We start from the raw sequence: 7,522 nt of genomic DNA, 5'->3' as shown, positions 1-7,522 counted from the left end.
ATTATTACTAACATAGGTAGAACTTCTTACATTAGGTCAAAGACACTGATTTTTAATACTGGATACATTATACCACCATGATGAATGAGACAAATATGATTTCTAATGAATGGCATTCTGAGTGCAGTGCTACAGAAATCTAATTCTGTACCATTTAAATTTTGCTGTGAAAGGTGAATGGTGCTATTATTCTATTTTTCTGCATCTTTGATTGTTATCCCTCAGCTTGTGCTCCCTAATGTACTGACCAAGTAATGTTTTGATTTCAAAACTTCCTTCCTGTGCACAGATTTCTTGATGGCCTTGCCCTTCGTTTTTGTAACAGGGGTGACAAGGTGGCTCAGTGGTTAGCACTGCTGTCTCACAGGGACTCAGGTTCAATTCCCGCCTTGTGCAATTGTCTGTATGGAGTTTATACGTTCTCCCGTTATCTGTGTGGGTTTCGTCTGGGTGCTCTGGTTTCCTCCCACTGTCCAAAGATGTGCAGGATAGGTGGGTTAGCCATGGGAACATGCAGGGATAGGGTAGGGGAATGGGTCTGGGTTGGATGCTTTTCGGAGGGTTGGTTTGTACTCAATAGGCCAAATGGCCGACTCTCACACTTAGGATTCTATGGGGGGGGGAGGAAATTCCTACAATCCTCAAATCTCTGACCTTCTCCAGTTCTGGCCTCTTGACCATACACACTCACGAATGGTACGAACAGCTGAACAATCTCTTGGGGCCAACAATGTGAACGGTGACAAGAGCTGGCAATGTGGACTTTGTAAATTGAGAAAAATGAAGGTCCAGGAGAACCGAAAGTGATCCATCTGGACTGGACAAAGCCATTATACAACTCCAAAACACAATCAAGAACGTGAACATAGTTCCAGATCTGATAAACATTTCAAGTCAAAGTTACTATCATTGTATCCGATAACTAAAGCTGTAAATAATTAGAATGCTTACAATTAGACAATTGAGGCATAATTAACCTGCTTTGTTTCAGTTAAATGTATTCAAAATTACATTGTTTACCTTTGAATACAAGTCCTTACATGGTAAGCTTTCCAGGATAAATAAGAAAATTGATATTTCATAATTAAGTAAAGTCATCATAGTCGTTCCCAGATCATAGGGCTGCTTTATCTTTAGAGACAGACGACTCCTGGTGGTTTAATCCAAGGACCATCATGCCTCAGATAGGGAGAAGAGGTTCAGAAGCCCTTTTGGTAACCCCAGCTGATATGGGAATTGAATCCACACTGTTGGCATTTGTTTGCACTCAAACCAGCCAACTGAATTAACTGAAGAAATCAATTCTGTTTCTTCAATACTAGTTTTTGTTTCTTTCAGCTTAATAAGCTACAAAGATGTGTAATATGCTCAAATCTCTCATGTATTTCATTCATAGACACAAGCTCCAACATAAAGCTGATATATTGACTATGATATTTAATAAAGCCTGACAACTGACACAGGAATTGAGAGATTGATAGATTCTTGATTCACAAGGGATTTGAAGGGTGCAGCAGGCTGGAGTGGTGAAAAACCTGAACCATATCAGTATTTTCACAAGTCTCACTAATTCACCTCTAGTGTTCCAAAGTAGGCAGCTTTTGCGGCCTCCTCATTTAAATGGTTTTAGTGTGTAACCAGCTCTAAGCACACACAAATATCCCTCCAGATATTTTAAGTAATTTGATTAGTTAATCCTTCTTCCTTTATTAATGGGTTCCCTGGCATGACAGTTACCAATATTTGTAACAGTTATCAATTAATGGCCAAAGACATTAGATACAGCAAAGGCTATAGGTACTGACATCCTAGCTGCAGTACTCAAGCCTTGTGTTCTATAACTAACAAAGTTATTCCAATACTGGGTTCTATCTGGCAATGTGGAGAATTGCACAGGTATGTCTTGTGTAAAAAAACAAGTGACATTGGATTCGGGGAAAGACTGGCCACTGGTTGGAATCATAGCTGGCACAAAAAGTGGTGGCTTTGGTCGTTGGAGACTAATCATCTCAGTCCCAGTACGTTGCTGCAGGAGTTCATCAGGGTAGTGTCATGGAGCGACACAGTGGCTAGCACTGCTGCCTCACAGCGCCAGGGACCCGGGCTCGATTCCAGCCTTGGGCGATTGTCTGTGTGGAGTTTGCACATTCTCCCCATGTCTGCATTTCCTCCCACAGTGCAAAGATGTGCAAGTTAGGTGGATTGGCTATGCTAAATTGCCCATAGTGATTGGTGCATTAATCAGGGGTAAATGTAGGGGAATAGGTCTGGGTGGATTATTCTTCGGAGGGTCAGTGTGGACTTGGGCTGAAGGGCCTGGTTCCATACTGTAGGGAATCTAATCTAATCATCTTTGGCTGCTTCACCAATCACTTTCCTCCAATATCAGGTCAGAATTGAGTTTGCAGAGGGTTGCACAGCGTTCAGTGCCATTCAGATCTCCTCAGAACCTGAAGCAATTTGTATCCATAAGCAACAAGACAGAGACAACATTCAGACTTCAGATACTGAGGGGCAACTAATTATTGTACCAATGAAGTGCAAGACAATGACCAGCTTTAAGAAGAAAGAATCTAATTATATCCACTTGATGGCCAATTGCAATGCCATTATTGAACTTTGCACTACTAATATGTCTGGGTTATCATCAATCAGAGTAACTCATCCAATTCACAAATCTTTATCAAGGCATAATCAGAAGGGAGATGGAACATTTTCCACTTAACTGGAGAAGTGCAGCTCCTCCAATAATACTCAAGAATTTTGTTAGCAGCCAGGACATAACAGGCCACTTGACTGGTATCCTATTAATCATGTTAAACATGCAGTTCTGCATCATCTCATACAGTAGCAGCAGTATGTTCCATCTATACAATGTACTTCAAGAACGTGACCTTCAACACCATCTTCCAAACCCACATCATCTACCAGCAAAGGAGCAGAAAGACAGCATGTGCATGGAAAGACTACCATTCTACATTCCCTCAAATCAAACAGTATTTTGACTCTGAATGACTTTGACACTCCTTCAAAACATGTGTTACACTTGTACTGTAGCATTTAAAGAACAATGAGGAAGTAAAGTAATTAGGGATAGGCAATAAATGCTGGCCTCACCCACAACATCCCATTCTGTAGGCAAATAAAAATAAATAATTAATGATTATTTACTTTAATTAATCCTTAGCAATTTTGCATAGTTGTTTTCCAATAGTTTTTTTTTGCTTTCGAGTTGTACATTTCCTACTACTTTAGTTAATTTTACTTTGAACTGTCAACCAGAAATGTTACAGATATTTTACTTTAATTTTCATGCATGTAAATAAAGTTCAGGTACCTGCCAGGTTATCTCTCCCATCCTAAGTAGCTTTATCACCAACTTTTAATTCAACAACAGGAAATGTAGTCCACACTTTATATTTTCAAATTAGTTGTTTAATTAAGCTTTTCATTTAGTTGTTTTAAGCTATTTGTTCATTTAAACTATTAGAAAGGGAAATGAAAACCAAATTACATTTATGACAATATTAACTCATTTCATGTTTGGCAAAACTCATTGAATAATCAAAAAAACATTTAAATCACAAGCTGAGTGCAAGCTTTCTACTGTCACAGAATAACACAAAATATTTTGTAAATTTGTTTTCATTGAGGATTGCTGATTCCTTAATCTGAATTTTTGCTCCTTTCTTCTGGACATTCAAAGGCTCTTTGATCTTCTATTGCCATTTTGATCCCATTCCTTCTGCTTGAGTCGACTGCTTCGAGATGGCAGTGTTACTATTCTTTCAGCAAATATTCAAAGAAAACTGTGTATTTTGTACATTTCAAATATTATCTGCAGCTACACAAGTCCATTCCTAACAAATCTTATCAGGCCATTTGCTGTGCCCGACTAGAATGCTCCAAAGAACAGACAGCAGTAGAGTTGTCAAGTATTGGCAAGTCTAAAAACAAATAGGGAGGACAACTCAATGGCTTTAGCTTTTGTATTTTCTTGCAGATGATGAAAATCATTGACAACTTTTAACAACACCTTCAAAACACAGAACTGAGTCGGAAAGAAGAGATTTCAATTTATAATTTCTTTAGATTTTTGGGGATTAAGTTGATTGCTGATTTTATACCTTGCTCATGGGGGTAATTTTAACCTCTTCCTTCATGTAGGAAAATTACTATTGATTTTAAATCTAACCGAATTTTATTTTCCACTGAAACCATTAAGCAATCTTAAGTGGAGTATAATATCAAGGTTCCAACCAAAGTAATGGGTTTCTCACCCAGTGAGCTAGAATCAAATTGTCATTTAATGGCTAGTTGGCTGAAAGAAATTTCTAGACTTCAAACTAGACAGGTGACAAAGGCAGTGAACAGTATTTTGTAAAACAGTTCATATTTCAAATATTTTACTGACATTATATATGTAACCATTTTCTTAATGTACTTTCCCTGCCTGTGAAAATGCAGTTTTTTTTCATATTCTTTATCAAGTCTTGCCTCCCTACTGTCACAGGGTGATCATATGAATGTGTGAACAGAGGAGTTTGAAAGCCTTTTGCATACTGGGCTGAAGACCAAATGTCCACTTTTACTAAAGATTACTGAGAATTGGATTATCCATTTAACTGATGGAATCTGGAGTTCTTTCTGGAGACATTTCTGCATTGTTGTGCTCAATTTTAAAATCATTTTCAATAACAACCACTTCCTACGAAATTCTGAATTGAAAATTTTTATTTTCATTGCAACTTTAATTACCTACGATTTGGTTCCCATACGGCTTTACATATTTGAAACATTATCATGCTTTACTCACACTGTAATTGCTCACTCTGTACCCTAGATGTACGAGTTTAATGACTTCAGTCAACTTGTTGACCTGGCTCTTTAAGATGGCAATTTTCTCAGTAAAATAAAAAAAAAGGCAATTTTAGGCAATGATGCAAATGCACCTAGGCATATTTCTTTAAGGTCTGCACAGACCAATTCCAAATTGGAGATATGTAAAAGATGGGATGGATGTCTCTGGAAGAGATTGGTAGTTCAATTTATCTACATTTACTAGCAAAAGTTAATTGTAAGCAAATGCTTAAATCAAGTTAAATGAGAAAGCCAATACTCCCAATTTCTACTCCCTCTACTACCAGTTTAATGTTTTCTACTGATTTGTTCCTTGAAAGACCTGGAAGAATATATTTTCATGTAAAAAAATCACATTTAGAACAAAAACAGTTTAGATTAAATATTTGTCTGCCTTTCCTATTCAGATATAAATCAGCATGTTTTATTTGTGGATACAGACATGTTTTACGTACAGGATATGTATGGAAGACGGCATCAACATCATTTCCCCAAAACCTAAAATAAGCACAGCATTTACAGTTGTATAAACTGGAACATTCATGTTGGCACATTGTATAGGGTAACATGTTTATAAAAACAATATTAACTCAGTGCTCAGAAATAAAACATAACAAAAGTGCACATTATAGTATTTATATCAAAAATTAAAGCGCCACATTTAAGGCTCTAAATTGGCTATTTCTGGAGGTCAAAAATGGCTAAGAAGGAATTACATAATTAAAAAAACAAAAAAATTTAACCAACAAATATTTGTAATCTTCAACCAAAAAAGGAAATAACTTTAAAAACAGGTTGCTTTTCCATCAAAGGTTTTTTTGAATGATTTATCCAACATATTTACACAATGAAAGGGATTAAAAGACAGTAAACCATTAATCGTAACATTCCTCTTTTTGGCTCATGTTGAATGATACATAACAAGAATCTATAAGAAAGGAAAAATCAAGGAGGAATTCCTCAAGTTACCACAAGAGAAAGCACAAAATTAATCAATTTCTGATGCCAGCTCATGCACATGCTAAAACAAGATCCTTGACTTCATCAGTAAAAATAACAAGTCATTTTGAAAACATTCTACTTGCTACTGCTCCTCAAATACTACTGCAGTCCATTGTGAATATTGCAAATATTCACGAAAACGTTGTCTGACAATAATGTTGTCTATCAAGAATTATATTGTGAAATCCAAAATATTCTTAACAGTTATTAATTTAGCCAGAAATCTAAAACTTTAACTTTATCCAATAGAACGACAGAACTTGATCACTGATAATTGTATAGTGCATTCTAAATATAGGTGAAATTGTAGCAGTTTGTGAAGAGCAGTTTTCTGTAAACGCGAAGTGGCAGCAACAGACTCAGTTCTCAATACTTGCCATTTTTTCTAGATTCCTGCATGTTAAGTTTCGTAAAACATTAACAGTTGACCACTGTTAAAGATCTGATGACCTAATAATTATTTTAAAACATATAGCCCATGATGACTACCCACACACATAACATGTTCATAAACAAGTATGTATAAAGCCATTAATACATAATTGCAGTGGAACTTTTGTTTGACTTATATATTTTGTGTTGATTTTAGTCAATAGATTAAAAGGGCCATCTTACCGTAGATCAGAGAACTTTCTTTAGCAAATTGTTTTATTTTCTTGTGACATTACCATTTCATTAGACATGGTAATCAGAATTTGATATGCAGTTCAACTTGTAAACTGCTTTGAACAATAAAATGTAAGTCCCTCTACTAGGTGTGTTCATATTATTGTTACTGGCATTTTTGTTTCTTCAAATCCTATTGCAACCTGACCATAAATTAACTGAATAGTATCAACAAGGATTGGTAATTAATTAGCAAGAGAGTCCTTGTAACCTCTGGTAAGAAATCAAACAGAAGTTAGACTTGTAACTCATTTCTTGGGCAAGATTATTTTAACGTTAGGCCAATTTCGGCACCAACATGAAGTTGAAAAGATTAAGTAAATGTACCATTAAAGACTGGCTTTTAAATGAACTGTTTTGGGTGTGTACATTTGTTCTTAAACAAGGCAACTCATCAAAGCTATTTTAGTTGGGTCTGTATTGTATTATTCTCAAATTGTGTGCATTAATTGTAAACATTAGTGATTATGATCTACAAGATAAAATATATTTAACTTATGGAAACTGAAGTGATGCAAATCCTTAAATCCATTACAATTATTAACACAATTTAACGTAAACCTTGGATCACCCATCATTGTGAAAGCAAATTACAGAATAAAAGATTTGGTTTTGAAAAAAGCGCAAAAATGGGGACTTCAATAAACTATAGCTAACATAAGTAATAAAAATATATAAGCAAATCAAAAACAGTAAAAGAAAGCTACAGGAGACATAGGTGACTGAACAAAGTTAGTAAAAAAAAAACTCAATATGTGGCTTTTTACTGTTGAGAATATCATGGAAATTTATGAAGTTGCTTCAGCCATTTTTGAAAAACATCTTGGAAAGTCCTTGGTATTATAAATGAACAGGTGGGGAGAGTATTATGATTTCCAATACAGAATCTAAAGTAAATTAAGAAACATAAATCCAAATTAAGCTTGTAACAGCTTTAACTGCTTGCAGGCATCCTAAACACCAGGAATCTATTGGCTATTAAATATTTTGTAAC

This window comes from Chiloscyllium plagiosum, unplaced genomic scaffold (assembly GCF_037043375.1).
Source record: "Chiloscyllium plagiosum isolate Xiang-an unplaced genomic scaffold, Cpla_swu_hap1 HiC_scaffold_21, whole genome shotgun sequence".
In the NCBI taxonomy this organism is placed as follows: Eukaryota; Metazoa; Chordata; class Chondrichthyes; order Orectolobiformes; family Hemiscylliidae; genus Chiloscyllium; species Chiloscyllium plagiosum.
Note: the sequence above shows the minus strand (reverse complement) of the source record.